Consider the following 9791-nt stretch of genomic DNA (forward strand, 5'->3'; position numbering starts at 1 on the left):
TGACCTTCAACTTCACCTGAGGGCTAGACCCACTCTTGGGGTCCTGGGAACCCCAGCTGTGAGCCCCAGAGGGACCCTTCCCCTGGAGGGGTGAAGATTCCAGAAGGCAGGGATAATCTCACTTCCAGACAGCCTCACCCGACCTCTCCCAAGCTGTGGCGCACGTTAAGAAAAGTAGACATTTGTTGGACACTCTGGGGTAAGACATGTTAAGGGCATCCATAGGGCGAATATTTTTTCTCCCTATTTCATAAATTATGCTAAGAACATGAAAACGAAAAACATAAAGGAGCCAAGTAAATAACATGCATATAAGCTTCCACACACCCTTTTAAAAAATACGCTTCCACGAACAAAATTTTTTTTCCATACAAGGTTAAATGCTTGAGATGGTTACGTGGCATCCCTGAGCCAGAGGTTTCTTGCTTTGTTTGTCTTTAGCTTTTCATGCGTAAAGAATTACACACAAGAAGTTGCAAAAATAGCACAGAGAGGTCCAGCTTCCTGTGCCACCACCTTTCGTCCGTGTGGTGTGTCACCCAAACCAGGAAACTGGTCAAGACTTGCTAAGGGCGAGGTCTTCAAATCTCGATGGGCCCCTTCGACAAGAAACGTGGCCCGCACCAACGGGTGATAAAAATTTGGGACTATTTTATACCAGTTGAAATCATATTTAACACACCTAACAACTGCTCTTCCTTGACTTTCATGGATACAAGGGATGTTGAGATTTCTTGATCATTATACAGACGGATTGGATTTCTTTCACTTGGAGTATTTTTTTCGGGAACCATGAAGAAGCAGTAACTTGGGCAGGTGGCTCAGCCCCCAGCAGCTGGCCCAGGCATGGCTGAGGAGCCCGTGGTCCGCTGGACAGCAGTGTGTGCTTGTTGCGTGGGAAGCGGAGATTCGGGGCTGCCATGGGGGCTGTGCCCTCCAGGAACCCCTGCTCAGCCTCCCACACGTCTCCCCGCGTTCCTGACTGGCCACACCTGGGGCCAAGGGTCCTGCTGCCTAAACAGCCAACACACAAGCCCTTCCCTCCCTGCCCTCTGCAGCTACTACTTGCAGTGGGCTCTGGACATCTTTATTGTGCCAACATTGCCTCCAGGAAGCCCTCCCTGGTTGCCCCAGTGGTCATCGGTACACCACACAGCTCATAGGACGTGGTGTTTCCTGTGTACTGGTCTACATCTGCCACAGAAGGCTAGCATCTGGAAGACAAGCCTGGGTCTGCTTCGTCCAGAGCTCCAGCCGTCCTCTCTGCCCTGCATCCTAGCTCTGCCCCCTGGAATGATCCCCCTTAACATTTCTCCAGGGTGAATGCTGCTGGCTGCTCTGCTGAGCTCGGCTGACCGCCTCTGGACCTCCGAGCCTGGGTGCTGTCCTCTGCAGCCTGCGCCCCTCAGCCAGGCTGAGAGCGGGCAGGGAGCCCAGGCCAGCACGCCGCTCCCCCGGGCCCCTCCTTCAGCATGCCAAGACTTCTCCAGGCTGGGGCTGTGGAAGGGCCAGCAGAAGCCCTGCGCCCAGGGTCCCAAGCCGGGGGACAGCAAGGAGACAAGGCACAGGGTGGGCTGAGCTGCCCTGTCCCCACACACTGAGTGCCCCCAAGCCTGCAGGTGACCCTAATTCCTGAGTCCTTTTCCTTGAACTGCCTCTGCTGAGATGGCTCCCCTCCTCCCCACTCCTCCTCCTCACTCTCCCTCCTCCCAGCTCTCCTCCTCTCCTTCCTCCCAGCTCTCCTCCTCTCCCTCCTCCCACCTCTCCTCCTCTCCCTCCTCCCACCTCTCCTCCTCTCCCTCCTCCCTGCCTCTCCTCCTCTCCCTTCTCCCTGCCTCTCCTCCTCTCCCTCCTCCCAGCTCTCCTCCTCTCCTTCCTACTTGCCTTTCCTCCTCTCCCTCCTCCCTGCCTCTCCTCCTCTCCCTCCTCCCAGCTCTCCTCCTCTCCTTCCTACTTGCCTTTCCTCCTCTCCCTCCTCCCTGCCTCTCTTCCTTTTCCTCCTCCCTGGGTGTCCTCCTCCCTGGCTCCCACTCATCCTTACTCCTCCTCCTCCCTTGGCTCTCCTTCTTCCTTCCTTCCCCTCCTCCCTGCTCCTCCAGCTCTCCTCCTCTCCCTCCTCCTGGTCTCCTCCTCTCCCTCCTGCCTGCCTGCCTCCTCTCCCTCCTCCCGGCTCCCCCTTCCCTCCCTCCTCTTCACCTCTCCTCCTTTCCCTCCTCCCTGGCTCTCCCTCCTCCCTGGCCTTTCCAGCTGGTTGTCTGAATCCCAGAACAGGGCCTCCCATTTCTTGCTGGGAAATCACATCTTGCCAGTGGGTGAAGCAGGGCCTTGCGGCGTCCCCTGAGCCCCTGGCGGGGCAGGCGGGGCCGTCCTGAGCCCTCCAGGTCTGCGGTCAGCACCGGGGCAGGCCTCGGGCACAGGCTGAGCTCCAGGGCTGCGCAGCGCTGCCTCCACCGTGGGGCGTTCTGAGCTCTGGAAGGCAAGGGGGGGGAGTGGGTGGCAGGGCAGTTGCACCCAGCGGTTGGGGGGCCTGGGGGCTGCTCAGAGGCTTTCCATGAGCCTCAGGGGCCTCTCCAGCTGCTCATTGAAAAACGGACACCAGCTCACTTCATTCTCCTGCATAAAAGCCAGCGGGGACGCCTCCTCACCATGAGGAAAAGCTTCCAAACCCTCTCTGCCATGTCTACACACCCTCAGCTGCGGCCCCTGCCTGAGCCTGACTCAGTTTCTCCGCGCCCTCTGCACTGCTGATCGCTCTGCCCTTCCTGGGCTCGGGGCGCAGGTGGCATCCCCACAGGGCGGTCCTCCCGCCAGCCAGTTAGTGCTATCTTGACCCAGTCGTGCCCTCTGCCACTGCTGCCGGGTCTTCTTTAGAACGAGGACCAGGGTGCCGGGCGGCTCAGTGGGCAGCGCCACCTCCACCGGCGCCCGCCTGTGGCTCTGGGCACTGCCCGTGCTCTGTGCCCGTCGTCCTCGTCCGTCACATAGGAATGTTGACAGCGCCAACCTCATAGGATTGTTCTTAGGACTAATTCGTCAATGTGTGCATTCAATAAACGTCGTGGCTGTTTTACCACTTTCTAAAATGACACCGTTCATTTCCCTGATTTTAATAGCTCGCCTTCCCCGGCCCTCCCACCCCCACCCCGGGCTCCCAGGGCACGTGGGTGCCCTTGTTCCCGCTGTATTGACGGGGCCTGGGACGTGCCAGGCCCTCACAGGTGCTCCCTGAACGTTGGTCAAATGCAAGAATGGGCCAAGGCAGGGGACAGTCCCTGCCTCGCCTTCTTCTCAGGACCTTGAGAGTTCCAGGGACACCAAAAGGAGTTGGCATTTCCCACACGAGCCCGGGACAAGCCTGATTGGGTCTCTGTTCAGATTCTGGTTCCGCCACCGCCTCGTCCCTGGTAATCCTGTTCCAGGACAGGAACAGACGCAGCAGAACCCTGTGTCCCTCCACCAGAGGCCCCCGCCAGGCGGACAGCAATCACGGCTCTTTGAAGGCATGCCTTGAACCCTTTGGAGCTCCAATGACCTGTTCCAACGTCCCCGGTGCCACCAGCAAACGATCCAGCTGGATGGTGCCACTGATGCCGGCACCTCCAAAACGAGACGCTCTTGCAAATGCTTCCTCAGCTAAATACTTTCTGTTGACGACTTCCCCTGGTGTCTGAAGCTCCAGTGTCTACAGAGAGAGGAAGAGATGAGTTTGTCACGGCCCCCTCTCCCCCAAACCTCTGCAAACTCTTCTCCGTGGATCAGCAGAGAACGTAGCTGGCTGGTAGGGGAGGGAGAAGAAGACAAATACGTTTTCCTTGGTTCTCTTGAGAACAGCTGTGTGAGGGCTCTCCAGGGGAACAGAACCGACAGGAGGTATCTGTGCACAGTATGAGATTTTATTAAATGCTCTCACGCTCACACGGGGATGCACAAGTCCAAGTTCCGCACAGCAGGCTGCAAACCAGGGACTCCGATGAGGGGCCTTGATGAGTTCCCAGGAGACACTGGCTGCCTAAAGTACAGACAGGAATTCTTTTTCTGAATGCTGAAATCAGTTCTCCTTTTAAGGCCTTCAACTGATTGGATGAGACAGCACTCATTTGCTCAGGCAGTCTCCTCGGCTGATTGTAATCAGCCGGATCCACTCACCGCTGATTAAAGTCCATCGAAGGCCCCTGTGTTCCAATTAGCCCCTCGCCTGCTGGACCACCACGGGGCACCGCTCCCCGGCTGCGAGGACACACGAGCCTACCCGTCACAGCCTCCCAGGCGTTCTCTCAGGGAGCGTTAGCATCGGCCTGGGAGAAACGCTGGCCCCGCTGCACAGAGAGGAAAGTCCGCTCCGGCTTCCTACCTTCACGTGAGTGGGCAGGTCGTGGGGCCCAGACGCCATCCCGGCTCGTCGAAATGCAGACCCCGCTCCTTTCCCCCTACCTCCCGAGGCCGCCCGCCCGCCGTCGCAGGGACAAATGCTCTGGCCGCCCATTCTCCAGCTTCCTCCCGAGTTTCTGATGGAGGGTGGAGCTCACATCTGCACATTCCACCTGAAAACCATTAAGCCATCAACATCTCTTATCACAGCCCCACGAATGAGAAAGGCCTCGTTTCACGTCCACAGTGAGCGCCGGTGACAACAACGGCGCTGCAAGCACGGCCTGGGACCCGCAGGGCTCCCCGTGCTCCCCGCGAGGGGACATCTGCTTTTCCTCGGCGCACACGTGGGTTCAAGGCCAGCGGCAGCCCCACAGGGCGGGCGGGCGGCCCGGGCGTCAAGCCTGGTGGAATCCAGGCAGGGGCCGAGCTCCCCGCTCCGCCCCCACCCCAGGGTGCTGGCGCAGGCCTTCCGGGTTGCACAGGGAGCAGCACGCGGGGACACTGGATGGCGTTCACACCCGGGGGGGCCGTTTCCTCTGTCGAGGTCAGAACAGGTGGGTCCTCACAAGGCGCGTGCACGCGTGTGCACACGCCAGCACACGCCTGCGAGAGGCACGCCTGGAGCTTTCACGGTCCCGTCCAGCGGTGTGAAGGGGCCCGGGGCCTGCACGCCAGCGGCTGTGCGAGCCGGGCCCTGGACACCGCCTGGTTTTACCCCCAGCCACCCCACGAGCGGCCTGCACAGCCTCGGCCAGGGGGCTTTCACAGTTTTAGCTGCACAAGTAGCAGAGCCCCAAATTGCAGTCCTTCCGCGAGGCAGGCTCCGCTCCCCTCTCACCGGGAAGTCCAGGGACAGGCCCCAGGCACGGAAGCCCCGCCCCGGCTTCTCCCAGCGGGCTGCTTCGCCTGCGGCGGCCTTCCCTTCTCAGGGATGTCCACAGGGCCGCCCTGGACGTCGGCCTGCACTGCAGCCCACGGGTGAGGGAAGGGATGCTGGAGAAGGGGCCAGGGCCCCCGGCTGTCTCTAAGATGAACTCCTGGCAGCTGCCCCTCCTTGCACCCAGCGCCCCCAGCCCCTCTGGCCTGGCCCCTCCCTGCACCCAGCGCCCTCTGGCCCTGGCTCTTCCTGGAGCATCCGTCCCAGGTGGCTCTTGAGAAGCTCCTGGGCTGGCCACAGCTGCCTGCGGCTGTGGCCGTCAGGGGAGTCAGCTGATGGCCTAGCAGCACCCCTCAAGGGACCAGGGCAGGTTCTGACCCCAAGTAACTCCCTAGATTCCCACCAACTGGTGGAAATGCCCTTGGTGGCGAAAGCCATGGAAGCTCAAGCATCACGTACGTTTTACCTGAGCAGGGGGATGCGGCAGGGGTCACGGCCACTGACCCTGGGCTGGGGGGTTGTCAGAAGAGGGTCTGTCCCCTGCTGGGGTCCTGCTGGGGATGGTCACGTGGGGGTTCAGGGACCCCCGGAATCCCGGGAGTGGCAGGCCCGGTGGCCAGCGTGGCCCTCAGCCCCTCCCCCTGGCCTGCGCTCACTCAGTCCCCCTGCCCAGGACTGCTTTGGTCTGGATGAGTCCACCTAGTCCAGGGCCAGCTCTCTAGGGAGCGCCTCACCCCTGCTGGTCGGACACCCTATCCCGGCCCTCCCAGCCCCCTCGAAGTGGGCCTTGCCTACTGCGTCGTCTGCATGGAGCTGGAGCGGAGAGCGTAGGCTGGAAGGAGACTGACGGTGGGTGGCCAAGGGGGAGCTGATGCTGCATGTACGTAGTGTCTACCAAGGGCAGTTGTAGCTGCGGAAAGAGATGGAGTTGATGGTAGCAGGTTATCAGGAGTATAATAACAGTGCTGATTTATAAATGGACTTGTGGCTGAACGGGGTGGTCTGGAGAGGTTAACGTTAATTGAAAGACAGCTAGAGGGTCATCTAGGGGCTGCATAATGTAGTGATTTTGGTGGTAGATGAGGATTGTGATTAATAATATAAATACAGGAATCTATTACGAAGTGTCAGAAATATGGTGGTAAATGTGAAAATGCAACATATTTTAACATATGGACTATTTTACACATGTATTTTAACATACGGACTGTAGTCCATAATGTAACTTATGGACTACAGTTAGTAATATTGTAATATTTTTGTAGCAAAGACAAAGAAGGTGTTATATCAATGCCAAAGGTCAAACACGAATATGATCAAGTGTTCTGGTTTTTTCTTCATTTTCTTCATTAACAAGGAGACCATGGTCATGTCATTTACAAATCTGCTCATTTATGTATCTGTCTTTTTTTTTTTGAATGTTCTTTTTTTTTTTTATTGACTTTGTAATAATATTACATTAAAAATATATATGTGAGGTCCCATTCAACAAAAATATGGAACGCTTCACGAATTTGCGTGTCATCCTTGCGCAGGGGCCATGCTAATCTTCTCTGTATCGTTCCAATTTTAGTATATGTGCTGCCGAAGCGAGCACTTATGTATCTTTCTGGACACTGGAGAAATAATTGGCTTATTTTTAGGATTAAGTGAGATACCTGTGCCTGGACAGAATTTCATCCCAGAGGTTAGGCTCACGCACATCCCATCAGGGTCTCACTGACTGCCACAGTAAGCAGTGCCTCAAACAGTGGGGCTTCTGTGGGCGCTGGAGACATCCGCGCACTGCAGTCAGGGCAGGCAGCTCAGGAACTCGGTGCCTTGCCGGTGGGCCTTACCTTGGAATTCACGCTTCCCAGGGTGGCAGAGCTGGACTCAGTTGTGGTTTCTCTGCCCCTTCTATCTGAACCATAGTTAGTCCTAGACTAGATCGGTGTATGTCCAAGAGACTTAAATCTTTGGGCTCTCTGGGTGCTGGCTGGGCCCTGAATCTCCACTGGAGAGTTGCAACACCTACTCTCCAGTTCAGTGTGCTCACCCAGGATAACTACACGGAGGTGATGATGGACAACGACCATCTCAAGGAACAGAGAGAGTCTACAACTGCAAGCAAAATGGTCTCCTCCACCTGCCCCGTGGGACCTGAGCCCCCTCTCAGTTAGAGGCAGAGTGGGCAGCACCATCCCAGAATCCTCAGGATTAGGGCATGAATGATGGACTAGAGTAGACTCACTGTTACTCTACTATAGACTTACATTAGTCTAGCAATAATATAATTGATGTGGAATAATATCTAGCAATAATATTGACGTGGAAGCAGTGGCCACTGGAGGTTCTGAGGGAAGGGGAAGGGAAGACAGGTGGAATATGGGGGCATTTTTGGGACATTGGAATTGTCCTGAATGATGTTGCAATAGAGATACATGCTATTATATCTCTTGTCATAAGTTAGAAAATTCTGTGAGAGAGAGATTAAAATACAATGTAAACTATAATCCACGGTTAGTAGTAATGCTCCAAAAAGTGTTCATCAATTGTAATAAACGTACCACACTAATGAAGGATGTTGTTTTAGTGGGAATGTGTGGGAGGGGGAGAGAGTGGGGCATATGGGAATTCCCTACATTTTTAGTGTAACATTTACGTAATCTAAGTATCTTTAAGGAAAAAAAAGTAGTCCTTATCACCTGGAGCTGTCATTCCAGGGTCCCTCCGAGCACCTCAGGAGCAGGAACCAGGCTTGGGTAACCCCTGAGGACTCAGGAAGTGTCTGCAGAATGAGTAAATGAAATTCCGGGCCTGGAAGAAAGTTGGCTGAAGGCTGAAAGAATGATTGAATGGATGTATGAATGAATGGAACTAGGAAATGTGCAGAAGTGGTAAACACCCAAACCTCACCTTCATTCCAGCTTGCCAGGATCATTCCCATGTCCCACAGCAAATCAAAATAGTGATAGTGAGTGCTGACGGAGAGCTTACTCCGCACCAGCACCGCCTAAGCACTCGGTATGGGTCTTAGTTTGCCCGGCTGCTATAACAAATATCACGCCACAGATTGGCTTAAACAAGCATCCACCGGCTCATCGTTTTGAAAGCCAGAAGTCCAAATCAAGGCATCGGCAGGGCCGTGCTTTCTCCCTGAATTCTGGCATCCTGCCACTGACTGGCCTCAATCCTGGGGTTCTTTGGCTTGCATATCTGCCTCCATCACGTGGCTATCGCTCACTCGCTCTCCTTGTGTCTGTTCTTCCAGTTTCCACTGTCTTCTGACTTCTGGCTCCTCTCCATGGCTCTTTGACTTCTGGCTTCCAGTTTCTTCTCTTTATAAGACCTCCTCCAGTAATACGAATTGAGACCTGCCCTCATTCAGTTGACCACTTTAAATAAAGATAACATCTTCAAAAAGTCCTAGTTACAAATGGTTTCGCACCCCCAGGAATGCAGGCTAAGATCAAGAATATGTCTTTGCTGTGGTACGTAATTCAACCTTCCGCAATACATTACCCATTTAATCCTTAAAACCACCTTAAGAGAAAGGCACTAAATGTATCAGTCAGGATAGGGTGGGTTATGCTGTGGTAACAAACAATCCCAAAATCTCAGTGGCTTTAAACAAAAATTTGTTTCTCACATGTTATGTGGCCTGTGCAGTTTGGCAGAAGGGCCCTGCTCATCACAGTCATTTCATGCTCTCCATGGGAGTGGTGGGGTTGGATGTGGTAAATCACTTCAGCTTCATTGGCCAAAGCAAGTCACAAATAGGAAGAGAAGCAAAATTAATGTTTTGTGGCTGTTCCAAGTATGCTTAAAAGCATATGTGATCTTAAAAGTAGATATGGAAGTACCATCTTACCATGTGTCCAGAAAGAGAACCAGAATACTTATGAGTGGCCCAAATGACTCACATAATCTTATCCCCATTTTACAGATGAATAAACCAAGGCAAAGAGAAGTTAGGAAACTTTACCCAAGATGACTCAGCAACTAGATGGTAAAGCTAGAATTTAATCCCAGGAAGCATAGAGACAGAATTTGTACCTTTAACTGCTGCTCCCCAGTGATGCTAATCAGGCACTCAGCTGTCACTCACCAGTACCCCGGAAGGGAAGCTCCTTTCCCCTGGGCTCTGAGAAGAGTGCCAGAAGAATGGTTCATTCAGATACCTCCTGCCCTGTTACCTCCCTCCCTGCCACAGTCATCCAGACCAGTACTGAAGTGTATGATTTATTGAATTGGATTGGACTAAACTGAAGATATGGTTTCTAACTTCATAGCTTTGTCAAGGCCAATGATAGATCTATACAGAACCCACACCCAGATTTTTCCTATACGGTCCCAGATTCAGTGCAACCTCCTCTGTTCCCACAAGGCCCCCACACAGTCCTGACAGCACACATTTCACTTATTTTTTTTTTTAGGAGGTACCCGGGATTGAACCCAGGACCTTATACATGGGAAGGAGGTGCTCCACTGCTGGGCTACACCTGCTCCCTTTCATTCACTTCTTGGTGCAGAAAAGTCCATTACTTTACTCAGTCCTGGA

General features: G+C 54.3%; 1 non-coding gene across 1 annotated transcript; it reads right to left on the minus strand.

The window, feature by feature from the left end:
* Window positions 1–6738: 6738 nt before the first annotated feature.
* LOC111760964 (U6 spliceosomal RNA) lies at window positions 6739–6845 on the minus strand. Its single transcript, XR_002794477.1, has one exon. It is a non-coding gene; the product is annotated as a U6 spliceosomal RNA (small nuclear RNA).
* Window positions 6846–9791: the final 2946 nt, after the last annotated feature.

Source organism: Dasypus novemcinctus, chromosome 7 (assembly GCF_030445035.2).
Source record: "Dasypus novemcinctus isolate mDasNov1 chromosome 7, mDasNov1.1.hap2, whole genome shotgun sequence".
NCBI lineage: Eukaryota > Metazoa > Chordata > Mammalia > Cingulata > Dasypodidae > Dasypus > Dasypus novemcinctus.